An 18,084-nucleotide genomic window follows, 5' to 3' on the forward strand; every position below is an offset into this window, starting at 1 on the left:
TTTACCTGGCTGATAGTAATAACTGATAATGAAGGGATTGCTGGATATGTACGTTGGCAAGGGCCTTTGTCAAATAGAGGCTATATAAGATTGTTTGTGGACTGAATTGTTTTATGGGAATACATTTCATTTCTGGAGCTCTGTCAGGCATACAGTGCAGGAGATACACAACCTTCTTTCTATTTCTGTCTCAGATCATTAAATTCTGTTCTGGTCACGGTAGGAGCAGTTTATTGCACTCACTTTCTCTATAGGCGTCATCAGATTGAAAGAGAGACACATCATTGAATGAAGTGGCATGCTGTTCTAGATTGATTTTAATTAAGTGCTGTTACGTGGCAATTGATAGTTCAACATTAAACATACAGCATAAGGCAAAAAAAAAAATACCATTATGAACAAAACAGTATTACGGAGGACATTTTGAGAGGAAATGGAGCTGAAACCCTACTATCAACACTTTCTACCGCCCCCCTCTAAGAGCTTTCATCCTACAAAACCTTCAGAGGGAACCCATTCTCAATCTGGAATTTCAGACTGTTATTTCCTCCACTCACTAAATTTAGCCATAAAAGCTCCTTTGTGAAATTATTTGTGGCTCTGATGGCAAGACAAAAGTACACTTAGTAGTGCACTTACTTACGCATTTCTTCAAATTATTATGTGAGGAGGTAGGAATTAAGAGGCTGAAGAGCTTTCTCCAAATCTCTTCATACGTTTAAGTTTAAACATCAATCCTCTGGTTATGTTTATGCATTTTTAAACATTTGATGGCAGATTACATTACAATGTTATTGGTATCAATATTGTATTATTTCAATTATTGTACTATTGCTTGCCTTCACAAGTAACTAGTTAGTACTATTTGGTGCTTTCAATCCTGTAGTGTTGGACATCTGGACCAAGGGAAAAGAATGATACAATGTTACATTTTAGTTCTTGTCATTTTCTTATTACTCTGACTTTTCACAAAAGAACCAAGAGGACTAAACATGAAGTTATACAGATTAACGGGTATTGGACAGTTTGCCGATCGTCATCCTGCATCATCAGGACCCTCGTGGAGGTAGAAAATTCCATTCAAATCAGTGTTGCAGAGCTCAAGAAGAAATAACTAGTATTATTAGACTGCAAATAGGCAGCATGTTATGATGAAATATCCCTAACAGGTAGAGACAAGACTGTGAAAAACATTGGGGGTACACAAAAGGACATACACATTCGGCTGAGAGTCACCCCTCGTTAAAACCAAAACACTGGTGGCATCTATGGCTGCAAGCCTTTTTTGACTACCAATGGACTGATCAAAAATGCTTGTGTTCATATCACCCATTTAAAAACTCTTGAAACGCAAAACTCAAGAGTCTATGTCATAGCAGGACTTCAGACTGCAACCAAAGTGGTCCAATTTTGTGTGTGTTAAAATTGTCATTCACGGAGTGCATGATCATTATCATTGGAGCGGAGGCATCAGCCGCTGTCTATTCCTTTCCCGCCTCCCAAGTCTCAAAAGTGACTTGACAAGTGAGCCAGTGATGAGCAGTTGAGAGCACGACGGGACGGTCGAGTTTGCGCTCATCACAACCCCATGCTCGCAGGTGCGCATTTGTGTGCGCAGAGCAGAAATGCATTTCGTCTCGCTCTGTACGGGTTGAGATTAGTTAAATGTTTTAGGAGAATTAAAAACTTAACTTTGCACCAAAATTAGTGCTTTCTTGCTTTTCCATTCCTCTGCGAGGATCAGGGGGATACGTGGTGTGTCCTGCATCATTTGCATTTGTATAGCACACATCCGTAGAAGTTCCTCTGACAGCAATACAATATGTGGTGTTATGTGATGTATGTGGGTGAGGTACAGGAAGTGTTGGTGGGCGTTGAGTGAATATATTTTGTGTGTTCCTGTTGTGTTTGTTCAATTAAAGAATGACAAAGTAAGAGACTACATTGAGTTGTATAAATGTTTGGCAGTACACAGAGCTATGGTGGATCTATTACCAGAAGCTTCTCCTTCCCAAGTCTGTGGATGCAGCAGGGAGAAGTGAATCATGCCAAACTCTCAAGTCACTTCCCCAACTTAAATTTCTCGGTGAAAAAGATGAGAACTCTGGGCTCTTAGTTGAAACAGGGTTGTAAGAATGCGTCAACTATCCTTGAAGTACAATCGAAGCAAATGTAGATTTCAGTGGCGCTTTTTAAAACAGCTATAACCCTAAATGTCCATCACGAATAAGCTGGCAGAAGACCACTGTTGCTTTAAAGGGGGATCAGAAGATGCTTGGACAGGGAGTGAGACATAGAGACAGAGAGAGAGTTCTAACTACACCCATTTTTGGATTGTGCCTACATTGGACAATGTTTTACATCAGGATACACATGGGGTTCAGGGGTTTGGGGACATCATGACCCAATGAAAATATTACTAAATCACTAAATTTAGAAAATATTATCCGACCTCATTGTTATCTTTGGGTTGTATTTGTGGGAATAGGTTTATGCCAACATGAAGAACAAAACTAAGTTTTTCCTAGTTTTACTCCACATTTACAGGATATTCAGTTTTGACAGCTACTCCTAAACATTGGCTCACCTTTTTATACCACTGCTCTCATTCACTTTGATGTCTGATGTTGTCTCACAGGAAAACTCACAAACAGACAACTTTGGGGCTAAAAAGCTTAAATACAGGATTGTAAAATCCAACTCCACAGCTTTCTGGAAGCTGTCAAAACTTCAGCTTCTCCGTATGACAAAATCTGCAGTGCCTCATGGGGGCTAAAATAAAACTCTCTCTCTCTCTCTCTCTCTCTCTCTCTCTCTCTCTCTCTCTCTCTCTCTCTCTCTCTCTCTCTCTCTCTCCCTCCTTCAGGGTTTTCTGTATGTCAGGGATGAATATGGGAAAGGGGAGTGTTATACTGGACTGCAGGAGCTGAATTGAGGTATTAGTTTCTTAACCAAGGCTGAGCCAAGTGTAAACGATTGAAATCCACAAAGCTCTTTGTCACTCTCCTCGGATACTCACACCACTTCATAGCTCTCTGTTCCTTTCCTTATCTCATTTCATGTGTATCACTGTTCACACATGCACTACATTCAGGAGCATTTCCGTCTTGCACCTTTTCAAACGTGCCATGGTAATGTCGGAATTGATGGGGCTAGGGAGTGTCTAGCAGATGGCGAATACCAAACGGCATAAAACCCAACAGAAGAAGAAGTTTGGGTAAGGCCGGAAGAACATGTTCGTGGCGAAAGTCCTCTGTTATTATTGTCAGAAACATGGCAGGCGAAGAACTGTTTTGGTCCATTGCCAATGTTTTTGTTATGTATTTATTATTCAACAAGTTTAGAAGACAACTTTTTTTTCGTGATCTACTTCAATCTTTGACCCGCATTTGATACATTAAATATGAATAAATACATAATCAGCGAAGTCTTGTGATTGGTTCCCTCCCTCTACTGGAAAGCATCTTTGGTCGGATGGACGCGTTTGTCCCTGCAATGTTGCTGCATTCCTTCGCAACACAGCCTTACCGGCATTTTCCCTGAAAAGTTAGTAGGTCTTGATTTAGTACAGATTTCTCTGAGAGTCGATCCCTGCTCCCTTTCACACATGACCCTTTACAGGGAATGTTCCTGATCCTTTCACGGATAGACTGCATGTGTGAAAGGGACTTGAGACTGGGCACACATCTCTCTTTTATATTTACTGGGTCATTTCCTTCCATTGTGTTTTTTCTCCCTCATTAGCGGTGGGTTGGTTTGTACTCAGTTTTCCACAATACATTTGTATTAACAATCACCTGTACATTGCAAACTTTCCACATATGCGCCAACAATACTAAGAAACATTACAAAGGATTTCCATGTCAACTGAAAACATATACTCAACAAATATCTAAAACACTCAAGAGTTATTTACTTGATAGCTACGGTATAATAGCTTAACCTTGGCAATGAGATAAATATGTATTTGTTTTCCAGTCATTTCAAACATTTTATCTGAGGAGAGGTATGAGGACAGCTCCACAGCAGTTGGAATCTGTCTTCAACAGTCTGAAAACCCACTGAGCAATTTAAATGTGATCAGAGAAGCTTAGAAGGGGCAGTACCAAAACACTTTGTGCAGTCAAACTGATAACTCTAGCGGTTTGAAATCCTCTGTGTATGTGATAACACCTTCTCTTTTCACAGTGCAGGGTGTTGAGGTGCAACGATCCTAAAGCCTAGGTATAAAAAAGATGAAAAACAGTAATTATCTCAGATACTTGAAATGAATGCCTCAGACTTGTAAATCTCATAAACACAAGCATGTGACTCCCTATTTCATGATAAAACACAATTCCCTAACACTGTGATAAGTTAAACTGCTGCTGGTTTAGCCATGATTCTCTTTGGAGAGAGGAAAGAGAAAAATGTGCTGGCAGTGTCAAACTTATCAGACTTTGTAATGTAGTAACTGGCAAGGTTTTGATTTCGCAAACCTGAAAATCAGCATACTTCACTTTTTTTTCCCACAATTTTTAACCATATTAGAGGTGCAGATGGTAATGTTGGTTGGCCAGTCTATTAATACAATACTTAAGTCCAGAGTGAAATGTCTGTACAACTATTGGAAGGGCTTGCCATGAAATGTGGTTGTTCAGACATTCAGGTCCAGAGTGGATCAATCTTATTGGCTTTGGTGATCTCCTGACTTTTTATCTAGCCCCATCAGCAAGTGAGATTTCTCACTTTCCCATGTAATTCATGACAAGATGCCTCAAAAACTTATGACAAAAACATTTTAGCTCTGCTAGACACATTCATTTGTACAGACAGTCATCTGGCAGTTATTCCCGTATCAGTGTATAATATATATGGTCATTGCTGTATGTGTCTATAAGTAACATGAAACTGCACAACAGAAATATCAAAACATTCGAGGATCAAATTATTTAAAAAAAATGAACGGCCATATCAATGTTTGTCATGTTATATTATGCACAAAAATACTAACTTACAATTAGTATTGGGTGAAGGTAAATTCAAACACTATATACAAATATATGCATATACATTATATACATACATTTATTTATGGAGACTTCAGTTGAAGTAATGAACACTTCCACACTTTCATTTTCCCATAAGATAATATAAAAATACTAGTACGTCTAGTGATGGCTGATAATTATCTGGGATTGTTCACTAATTGCCTCGTTATGTTTTGTACTTTGCTCTGTACTGTGTTGGGTTTGTATCCCCTAGCGTTCTCCTTCATATTCTCACTGTTTTTTCCATACCGACAAAAATAATTTTCACAGAAGCTCTGCTCTTGTGAGAGCAACACAACATTTTAAAGTCCTATTGTTTTTCAAAGTATAAAAACCGTCGACCTTGTCTCGCATATTTCAGCTTCTGTTTCTTTTCTTAAATCTGTAATTATTCTCCCTCTTCAGGATGCGTGGCATTATTCTTGAACTGGGTTTCATTTCAATGTTGTCTTTTCAGTCAATCAACATTTCTCCTGAGGTGTAACCAATAACTTATTCAAACTTGGCTTGCAGCAATGAGTGATGCCACAAAAGGCAATGCCATCTTACAAGAAGGGGGATTTTAAAAGGCTCTAAAAAGAGAAAAGAGGAGCTGGATGAGAAATGTTGTTATTGTAGATTCACAATCATCTACTCTGTCGTTTTTTTACTGTGCAGCATATAGATCCTATTGTTAATAGTCACAGTCTCTAAAGGTTTACGAGCAGGCTTTGGGTTGCTGCACAAGTGTTTTGTTTTGTTTGCTGCGTTTACTGCCTTTAAATTAATTTGATAGTTCCTCTTGTAGTTACTTAAGTTACTTAAATTAAGATAAGAGTATATTAGGACTATATTTCTAATATGTGCGGAGGTAAATCTACACTCCTTATTTATTCAGCAATAACTGTGCACAGTTCAGTGAAAATCCTGTTGATATGGGTACAACTACCACAATTAGTACTGGATAGTAAAAAACTCAATACTAGTTGACAGTAAAACGTACAAGCAGTGACTGGCCTGGTGAAGATCACTTACTCTTTTACGCTACACAGAAACAACAACAACAACACTTTTTGTGTCCAAAATTGATGATGAAGTAGCTAATGAGTGTGGCACAGAGCTAACAAAACGTCAGCAATAAAACTAGATAATTAAATTAAATTCTATGACATTCATTGTCTGTATGTATCTGCTCATGTTTTACACAAGGTTTAACCTGAGCCAGGCCATACACCAATGATAGCAATCATATCATATCCATATAGGGCTAGTAGTATACAGCTTTTAGAAAAATAATAATAACATATATTTTTGCTCTTAACCGGTATTAGTGTCAGCCGATATGGTATCGGAATCTGTATCAGGAAGTAACAAGTGGTATTAGAACATCTCTATGTTTACTTCCTTCACTAAATTAGCATTCTATAGCACTCCTTTAACCCCAAAAATGTGTCTCTGCCACCATACCTCCTTCCCCAGATAGAGAGATAGATTACACCCGAGGCTGCTAGTTGTGCTACGGATCATAAAACTCACGGTTCAGATCGTATCACGGAGCAGATCACAGATTGGATCACAGATAGGATCAAAAGAAAAAAGGAAGCAAACATAACTTCTAAAGATCCCCGATCACGTTTTGTTGCCGCCGATACTAATTGCCGATCATTGATGATCCATATTGGCAGATATAGATCCCTTTGTTATAGCAGCTGGTCTATAGGATCCAGAGTATTGTTTTTGTCACCGTCCCAAAAATATTTCATCCACTCTGAGGTCATTGTAAACCGGCAACACATTGTAAATGTTTTCCTTTTACTTTATCGTCATTTTTTATGTTCTTTTTCTTCATAAAAACACACAATTCAAATGATAAGGAAATCAAAGTAATTAGTATTTTTAATGATGTAGTATCAGCTTATTAGAGATGAATTATGACCTGTTTACAACAATTCTGATATCTATTTATGTTGTTTCTTACTAACACTACATTTTAAGAGATTACATGTGAACACATCACGTTATAATTTACCTTTGCCAAATACTCATTTTCACTGAGCCTGAATGCCTCATAATGTAACTGAACAGAACCTTCATTCATTGGCCATTAGCGGTGCTGCTACCGTCCTGTCAATTTAATCACAGATCAGTTGTTTACAATGTAACATTATCAGAGATCGGCAACTAGAACATCATAAATGTCGATGTCCTGATCGCATGTTTTCCAGAATATCGGCAGACGATCGTCAGTAAAACTTTATTTAATACTGTGATGTTAACGTTAAACTGTGTAATTAATCCGCAGTTCACATGCCCGCCGAACCGTGAGGGGGAATCCGTACGGATCGCGGATCGACAATGGTCTGTTACACCACTAGTAACTACCCCCTAACCCTCAAAGGAAGTCATGAATTGCCTCCCCCTGTAGGCCCTCTGACACATGGATTAAAGTCTCACTTCCCAAACTCAGGCCTAAAACCTTTTTCCAACAGCAGACCAGCCTCTTGGCATGATCCGTGTGACTCAGAAATAGTCTGTCCTCAAGTCCTGAGGTCATGTTCACTTTCTTTATCTATGACTTAAAAAAGCCTCAGCTGAAGTTGCACTGCCCATCTATTGCTGCCAATTACCATTTTTGTGTCTTCTATGTTGTTTGATGGCAGATGGCATTCAGTTAAACTGAGGGATCTGTGTTCTCATGATTATTGCAATTTACATGTAATAACTCAGCTGTCTAGTATTTGAGATCATATTAATGTATACAATCCTTTCTTCATTTTCCATTTATTTGTAGGAACTACACATCTTTGGAAGCATGAACTGTGGATATACATTTTGATAATTGAGGAATTCAACAATTGAAAGGACTGAATCAAGCTGTTACATTTAACAGGCTTCAACATCTTGGGTGAATTTAGACTGAAAACTCACATTTTGAAGTCGCCTTCCCGTGATATCTTCTCTATTGACTCAAATGTGCATGAATAAAATCCCTTCTATCAAGCTGTTTTTCTGAGAATTTCTTTCTTACTCTATCATTCCATGGCCAATAGAAGATAAATCTGCTTTATCTTCTTGCAAATACGGATCTCTATTTTCAGCATTATTCCAATAAGTTAGCACTATTTGTCTGATTCATATCTTTTTCGTATGCTCAATTTCCCCTCGGTCTCATTAAAGTTTCTGTGAAAACTGTCAAGGCACAGTGGCTCTGACATTTGTGTGTCAGCTGTTTGTGCTGCAGTTTAAGCAATCAGGAAATTTGAACTCATTCTGTTCTTTTACTTACAGCAAGTTACATCAGGTAATTAACTTGAAAATGTAAATTGTTCAAAGCAAAACAACAGTTTCATTCACACAGTTAAATCGTAAAAATATATATATATTCTTCACAATCTTCCTTTCTTGTCCATCACTCTAAACTTCAGCCTCTCCATCAAAAACATGACGACATATTCACTAAAAAATATATCGCAATGTTACAAAAGCAATATTTCATGTAGATACTTTAGATCTTTTACTCTGCCTTCATGCGATGATTTGCCGCAATGCCTTTACTGCGCACAGCAGAGTGGAGTAGATACTGAAACTAGCACCCTTTTGTGCTGAGTTGAGAACCCATTTTAAATTGGGAATCGATTTTGAATCGAGAATTAAAATTTTACAAAATGTTTAGATAGTGAAAGATTCACACCTCTACTAGATATTGTCTTAGATCTTGGAAATGGTAATATCGTAACATAGCATCAGAGTTGTCTGTTCCTCGTTTTATAGGCTGCATCCATTGTATCCATCCATTATCATTCATCTTATTTGTGGCCGGGCTTAGCATTGAATCCCAGACGTCCCTCTCCCCAGCAACGCTTTCCAGCTCTTACTGGCAACCCCCGAGGCGTTCCCAGGCCAGACGAGATATATAATCCCTCCAGCGTGGTCTGGGTTTATTCTGGGGCCTCTTAGTTGGACGTGCCCGGAAAAACCTCTAAAGGGAGGCGTCCAGGAGGCATCCTGGTCAGATGCCCGAACCACCTCAGCTGGCCCCTTTCGACGCGAAGGAGCAGCGGCTCTACTCCGAGCTCCCTCCAGATGTCTGAGCTCCTCACCCTATCTCTAAGACTGAGCCAAGCAACCCTATGAAGGAAGCTTATTTAGACCTTTTGTATCCACAATCTCATTCTTTCAGGCACTACCCAAAGCTCATGACCAAGGCGGTTCATGTGCTTTGGGATGATGCCGCACCAAACCACTTGTTCATCTCAAGCTCCATTTTACCTTCACTCGTGAACAAGAGCCCGAGATACTTGATCTCCCTTGCTTGGGACAGTGACTCATTCCCAACCTGGAAGGTGAAATCCACCATTTTCTGGCAGAGAACCACGGCCTCAGACGTGGAGGTATACCGACTCTCATCCTGACCAACTCATTTGGCTGCAAATCACCCCGATGCGTGCTGAGGGTCACAGTGTGAAGGAGCCAACAGAGCAACATCATCTGCGAGACGCAATTCTAAGGTCCCCAAAACGGACACTCTCCTCCCTCCAGCTCCCCCGAGAGAGCCATAAAAGTCACTGACAGGATTGACGACAAGGGAAAAAACACCCACTAGAAACGTGTTTGACCATGTGTTGATCATTCAGACACAGCTCTCCCTTTGGTTATACATGGACCAAATGGCTCGCAGCTACAACCCCTGCACCCAATATTCCAGCAGTATCCCCCACAGACTCTTCAGCTTCATTACAGTCAAATTATGTAATTTTCTTTCCTACTGTTGTATTATTTCTCTTTACCTACCTAGTCATTATATCCACATTACTCATTATATATCAAAATCTAAATATGTGTAAATACTTTGTAAAAGCATGCAAATGGTTAACCCTATTGTTGACAATATTGTCACAATATCAAGATAACTGGTCAAAAATATTGTAATATGTGGTTTTCTCCATATCAACCAGCTCTAATGTCAAATATGCGAGGCGGAGGACAAGGAGACGAAAAGCCATGCCTCCCACACAGGTTTTTATAATATTTTTGAAAGTAAAGTAAAGTTTTATTTCAAAAGCAATGTTAAGTGATAGAGGCAGCTCAATTGATAGCACAGGAATGGTGCAGTGCAGGTGACCTTTTGTGTGTCATAAGAGCAAGTTAAATATTGAATCCTTTTCCTTTTAGTTTAAATGAGGTAGAATGTCAGATAACCCTTCATGATAAAAAACACTAATTAATATAAGATGTTATACCCTGAAAGTAAGGTTAACTATTATAAAACCTAAGGTTATATAGACACCTTTCTCTCTTATTCGTGTGCATAACTTAACTTCCAACTGATCACTGCAGCAGTCAATGACCCTTACTCTTACTTGTCCTCCCCAAGAGGAAATTGGTGAAGAAAACATCTTCCAGGTATACAAACCCAGGTATAAAAACATATATATATACACACAATAATATAGATAATAACTATTTGTATTCAAAATGTAAGTAATAATAGACAGAAAATAGTCATTACTTGCAGCCCTAAAACACTGCATTACAAACTCTAAAAATCAAACTAAGTATGACAGAATCAACATGCCTTCTTCATGCCATGACTTCTACTAATAAATACATTATAAAGGCCACGCTAAGCTTTAATTCATTATTGCTATTGATCAAAAATAGTGTTAAGTATGTGGCGAACCCAGGGACTATTTAGAATGCAGAGTTAGAATCATTTCATTATGAGCCCCGAGGGATACAAACAGGAAGTTAAGCAAACATGTCATCTGCTCCCTTTAAATGAAAGCCTAATCAAAACACTCCAGGCTAAACCGTGTTGCTGAACATCTCTGTGAGATTTCAAAGCCTCTTCACTCTCCCTTACCTCAATACTGTTTTTGTAAATTGCAAATTATATCACATTCCCTTCAAGTAATTTTCTTAATTAAAGAACATTTGATAAAGTCCATCCCCACTGGTTTGTTTTCCATTATACTGATTCCTGTTGATTAATTGCCTTTTTGCCTTAGATTAAAGACTGAGGCGCATGGGACAGCTTAGGTGTGCACAATTCCCCAGGCATGCCAGCAGATAATGGTGTTTAATTGAATGATAGTCCACCAAAGAGGCAGCAAAGTGATGGATACCAAAATGGAAATGGCGTAAATGAGGCATATATGTGCCTGGTTTATTTATTTATCTCCACCCAGACTGTGTGTGTTATGAATGACAGCGTGCTTACTCAGGTAGAAGGATATTCACGCATGAGAAGTGCGGAGAGAGACATAGAGACAGACATGAAGTGAGAGAGAGAGATATAGAAAATCAGTGAAGGATGAATTATTGATGATATAAACTTCTCCAAAAGAATAATACAAAATCAGGAAATGTTTGTATAGAGCCCAAATCTATCATTGTAATTTGAATGTTGATCAATCTTTCACTATAGTCGAGGGGAACCCTGACATCTTTGTTTAAAATATCAATTGGAAGGAGGCTCTGTCTGTTTCTTGTGTGTGTGTATGTGTGTAAGTATGTAAGTATGAATAGCCTTAGATTTTCTCGACAACCGTTTTATCCGATCGGCTCCATTCTTAGCGGCTGTATAGCGGAGGATCCAAAGAAGTGCAGTGTCGAGTGTGAGCTCTTGAGATCTACAGGGCATGTCGTAGTGTGTTATGTACACACTTTGTGAACACTGTATAAATCCTATGCATCAAGGCTGAGAACAATCACAATATATCAAGTTTTGTATTGTAACTCTGAAAGTGCTAACCCTGCATTTTTTATAACTCTGAACGATTCACAAGAAATAAACCCAGAAAGCCTGACACTGCAAAAGGTCACAAGTTCACGGCCTGTTCAGTAGCAGAGCAAAGGAAGCTACAGTCCTGATGTCTGCTGCCTTGAGATCAATAAGCTCCATGCAGTTTGTGTATGTCACCTCAGCTCGACTATAACTGCTCGGCCTTCACTTCCATTTCACTGCACATAAGCTATAGCTAGGGACAGAAAAGTCCATATGCTGACCAATATTCCTCAAGGGGACCTGCATCAAAAAGTATTAACTTGATTGTTCAATTGCTCCTGCAGACAAAACTGATTTTTCTGGATAGTAACACATTCAGGCAGTGTTTTTCTTTGTAAACCTATACCTTTAACACGTCATAGTCATGGGACTGCATCGCCAACCCCAAGGTTACAGCGGACACCGAGAAGTAATTAAGATAAAGTTAATAGAATGCAGTTATAGTTCAATAAGCTAGAAGTTAATTGAAATGACGAAGGCCTGACTTTGACTTCTAATGTTAAAAATAAAACATAAAAACAGTAATTGAATTTCACTTTCAGCTCTAGAAACAGATCAAGTGATCAGTGGGTCATGCTTTGGGGCGAAATAGCTACCCGAGCCAACAGAGCTTGTCCTTACAATAAATGTGTACAGCTAACACTAAACAGAACCACAATCACAAAGCAATCACCCTTCCTTACGGTGAATATGTCAATTCTGTGAAATGCTTTACTGATTTGATTTGAGCTGAGCTTTGCTGGAGGCTCACAGAATGCATTTAGGCAGAGCCATTCCATTTGTATATATATATATATATATATATATAGACCTGTATATATATATACACACACACGCATACATATATATATATATATATGTGTTGAAGCATATATGTATGTGGGGTATTTGTGTGCTTTCATGATTCCAGGGACATCGGGGATTTCAGTGTGAGTGTGTGTGTCAGGTTTCATTTAAAAGGTGTGTGAGTGTATGTATGTATGTACGTGTGTGTCTGTTTACAGGTCAAACAGCAAGAAATCCATTTGTTTGCACAGGAATCCACAGGAATTAATGATGTTCTCCAGGTTGACGGGTTCAACACCTCGATGTAAACATGTCATCGTCATAACAAAGGCCTGACACAACTGCAAGAATGGAAGCAATACTTCATCTTTAATATGGCGAAAGTAATTGCATGTATTGATTTATTTCTGTACAACTCACTTAAAAGTTTGAAGAAAAGAAATATGTTTGTTTTTTTTGTCCAGAAATGACAGGTTTGTAAGATTTTAGACTTGGGACTGTTGTTGATTAAGTCCCCTTTGTTTACACGCTATTAGCCGTCAACAAGCACCGAAGCCAATGCCAAGAAATGAAGACAATGATTTTTCTCCCTCATGCTTTTTTTTCTGGAAGCACATTTGCTCACTGGGATGTCTGCTCGCAGACACTGAGCCAATTCAGATAAACGGCTGTTTTCAAACGCTTCAGTGTGTCCACTCATATATTAAATTCATCAAATGACTGTTTGAGCCGTGAATTGACCCATCACTATCACAGAACCGCTGTACCTGCATGATACGCGTGTGTTCGCGTGAATGTGTCCTCCATAAACTGTGTTTGGCTAGTGAGCAGCGTTGCATACAGTACCAAGGGAGTATTTTGGCAGGGCTTGAAAAGAATGGTTGAGAAAGGCGGAGGGCACTAAGCTGCCTCCCAGTGCTCCTGCCCTTGATGCTGTGCGGAGTGAAGAGCACAGAAGAGCAGCACATGTCACCCAGGGCAGGAATTGGAGGCAGGAGAAATGCAGGTTACATGCTTCATTAACCAATATATAGCTTAGGGGGCCTTACACTTGGCTGCAGGTGAATTAGTTGTGGATGACAAGAGAGGGAGGAAGTGGGGGAAGAACACATGGAGGGTTTGTGGAGAGGTTGTGCCTCTTTTATTAATTTATGTTGACGACAAAGTGGTGTGATGTTAAACAAAGAAATATGAAACGTTTTATAAATCAGGCTTGGCGAGTATTGAGTTTCCCGATGGGTGTTAACTTTAATCTTTAGTAGGAGGAAAAGGACAGAGTGAGAAGTGGGGATGAGGGGGAATCTTTCATTCATTTTTCATCTCTTTCTCATGTTACACTGAAATCATTCTGACATCCATCACAGTTTGCTTTCATTGACACAGCGTTTTACACTTTCTTAGTGCTGAAAAGATCAGTTAATGAATTGATTAGTTGAATCACCTAAAGTTAAATTATGTATCAAAAATACCACACATACCACACATTCACAGCCTCTCATATGTGAGGGTATTTTGTTTTTCTAAGTTCTGTTATCATTTTTGAGTTGGTCGACCAAAACAAGTATGAAGGTATCACCTCGGGCTCTAGGAATGTGGTTTATCAACTGGTCTCACATTTTATAGGCTAATAGATTTGTCAATTAATTGCAATTAATCATGACCTCCCTGACATTTATTTTCATGGTTCTATATGTGGCAATGGAGCCATTTGAGCCTTTAACTGCGATTAAGAGCTAAAATATTGCATTGACTGCCTCTGAGAATTTGATTACTTTGTAAAATTGTATTTACCACTCGCTGACAGCTCCCCCTGTTCAGTGCCACCTATGAATCCAATCTTTAGAGCCATATTCTCTCCACTCTTTTTCACCTCATTTACACTTACACAGCACCTTGGGGCAGATCCAACGTCAAAAAAGAAAACGCATTTGAAACAGATTGCAATCTGATTGTTCAAACTACCTTGGGAGATGGTTTGTGAAGATGTTGAAAAGGTGTAAATACATACGTCTCACGTCTCTCCAAGACCTCAAACTGCAGTGGGCTGTCTGTGTGAAATAGCTTCAATCCCCTGTGATAATGGCTGCAAAAGGGACAACAAAATAACACTGAAATCTCACTGCCATTCTCCCTGGAGTCTTTGAGTCTCCACAATTATTATCTTGCTAAATGTTAATTTATTTTCTTTATTTCACTTGTTACTTATAAATCTAATTGTATTTTCATTTCTCTGTAAAGCGCTTTATCAACATTTGTTTCATTGCTGTTTTTTTATCGACTTCTCTTCTCCAGCTTGAGTGCACTCTTGAAATTATGCAACACGGTGAAAGACTCTCTGTTAAATTCATTACCCGCTCTGTTCAAAAGTCCATCAATACACAGCTCTGAAAATTCAGCAACTATAAAGTAACTTTCACAGTCGAACATCGTATTTCTGAACAACAGAAACGATCCGTGAAGCGTTGGGATTAAAAGTGGCTTGAGATCTCTCTATTTTGAGTCTCACAGGGGCTTTTTGCGCTGTAGACTTTTTTCTCTGTGCTGAAGTTCACTTGACTTTGTACAGCTAGCCTAAAATACACCCATGAGCTGACAGATAGCAGTGGGGGATATCTATAATTCCCTCTCTGTCGCTAAGTGTGATTGAAGGCCGTGCCACGGTACAGTTCACGGAGGCCTTGTTTAAAAATATATTTTGGAAGATGCTGTGAGAACATATTTTTCTTTCTTTATTTCACAATACTTCACAATTTTCGGAGAGAACTTTGAGTTCTTCACAACTGTACACTGCTGAAATACAAGTGTTAAAAACAGTCCACTTTTAAGACAGTGCTAATTCCCATGGTGACATTGCAGTGGGTTAGAAAGCCCAATGCTATTGGTCAAATGGATGTTTTATTCATATTTGTATTCATACCAAGATGCCTTCTTATAGTATTGGGGTATAATATGTTGATTTGGTAGGCTTAGAGCATAAATCAAGTGTTGATATTCTATATTTTGTAGTCAAAGTGTCTGCACACAAACAAAAACTCACAGTGAGAAATGGGCGTCCTGGGGCTGGGTGAGGCCAGAAAGCATCTTGGCATGGAGAGTGCTGGCCAGGTCTGAATATGAGAATTCTGCTAGAGTGATCCATCTTTATAAAATATACACTTATTCTGACCTTGGTGCTGTTATATAGATAAGTCCGAGAGGGCCTACTGAGAAGTTAGGTAGCAAAATACAACCATCCCTCTGCTCTGTCTATTCATACATTTCTCACAATGCAAGAAGAAGTGGGGCATCAATTATTTACCTCTTCAGACAAGGCCAGTGATAGAGTCAAAGGGAGGAAGGACGCACAGGAAGGAGAGAGAAAAAGAGTGGGAGTGAGAAAGACTTTATAGAGGTTTAAAGAGTATTACAAGGGGTCAATTACAGGAGTATCACTGAGTGGGACCATTCAGTTAAGAAGCCTTCACTGAAATAAGAGTTCAGTTTATGAGTTCAGTTAGGAAAGAGGCAAGATGTTACTGTAACAGTAAGTGTTCGTTCACGTGCAGCAATTTCTGCGCCCTCACATCCATTGTTGTCAATGCAATGAAGGCACGCTCAAAAGCGAGAGTGACAACTCTGCGGCGCAAAAGCGCTTCCAAGCACTTATTTTTCAGAGCACGACGGATGCACCCCATGATAATAATAGTACAACTTTTGGAAAGCTACAGTGCGTCACGTGATGAGGAACAAACAAATCACATCTTTTCTTTCTTCCGTAAATATCAGTCTAAATTTATGGAGAAGTTCATAATTTTAGCGCAGGGCTACCCAGAGCTTTACAATCTGTTCCACAAACTATTTTACGAGGCTTACTGCTAAATTTAGCCAACTTCAACGTCATTGCAGCGCGCAGGTTTTGGTTTCTAGTGCTGGCAGGCGTGAGAGGAGAGCAACCCCCCCAAGCACCTCGGATAAAAAGGATGAAAGTGGCACAGTTGACATTTTAGATGTAACCTTTGAAGGGCTCCCGAAGACAAAGCTTTGATGATGATACTTTTCTCTAGTATATCAATCAGAACACGTTGAATCCTTCTATTGTATTCCTTACAAATGCCTGTATTTGAAATCAATACATTCATTTCCACAAAACGTCTTTTAGAGAAGCAAATTACAAAGCAGCTTTCTGCAGGTGCGTTGCTGATTTCGCCCCTTTCTGCTTTTTAGTCCCTGATGTTTTTTACTGAGGTCTTAAATCAAGTTATTTCTCCCCTGCTGTAAATATACAAAGCCTTGAGGAGGTTAATTGGATTGTATTCACGAGCTTCAAATTAGTTTTTTATATTCCACTTCACCCAACTTATCGTATTTCACACAACTATTTCTCAAGTGTGAAAGTCATTCAGGCACAGGCTCCGAACTAATATTGGCAATTAAGTATTTACAATTGTTAATTAAGCACATGATTACATTTCAAGTGACTTGTTGTGAATGGAAGGGCAATACAAATCATTACACCCACACTCTTAAGTCAACACCTGTCGTGTTTTTGAGCAAGCCTGTTATACTACTCTGGTGGATTATTAAAAAACTCAATTTTCTTTTTGAAAATGCAGCACAAAACACACAATCATATGACTGTGATTCTGAGCTTAAAGGGCTCTTTGAACAAGTTAAAGCCTTAACTTTGGTTGTTTGCCAGAGGACACAAATGATGATTCCTGAACAGTTCAGACTCGCTCAAATCCTATTTTAGTAGCCAATCCTGCTGACTTTCGAAATTGGTGTCAGCCTGCACCTGTTGGCAGTGTTTAAACACACGTTGTAGGTGTGCTCCACCTCGTTGCTTTTGATTAAGGTCCTTAGGTTAAGAAAATGTCATTTGCACCCCACAAGGTGGCTCTGGGGGCGCCATTTCAACAATTAATTCTCACTGTGCTTATGACAGTGACAAAATACCCACCGACCAGACTAATAACTCCAAGCCCATTTGGAATGGAAATATGTTCCCTCCTCATCCGTTACAGAGAAAAATGACTCCTTGTTGGCGGCATGGGGGTAGCGTTTCTTTTCTCCCTTTTTCTTCCTTCCGCATGGAGCAAGGTCTTTGAAAAATTGGGTTATGTGACAGAATCAATAATTATTCCGGGAAACCTTGGTTTCTCGGATGGCTCCTGAGACCAGACCTGGCCTCTAGTTGCTGGCTCTAAGAAGGAGGTTCAGCAAAGACGTTGAGGTAATTGGTGACATTACGAACGTTAAGTGCGGGTATAAGGTTGCCTGTCACCTCAACTGTTGATCGATGTCTCTCATCTTCCCCTTGGACATCATTAACTTCCGTCTAGGAAAGTGAAATCGCTACAGTCGCTGGGAACAATGACATGAAAGGCTGCACAAAGCAACGCGGTATCTGATTGTATATTAAACAGTGTGAAAATAGGAAGCAATAATGTGCCTGTTTTGAATGGTTATGAGAGATGTTATCCTGCTTCTCCTAACTCCTGGCTATTTCTCCAATTCCCCCTC

The sequence above is a fragment of the Pholis gunnellus genome (assembly GCF_910591455.1).
Source record: "Pholis gunnellus genome assembly, chromosome: 6".
Lineage (NCBI taxonomy): Eukaryota > Metazoa > Chordata > Actinopteri > Perciformes > Pholidae > Pholis > Pholis gunnellus.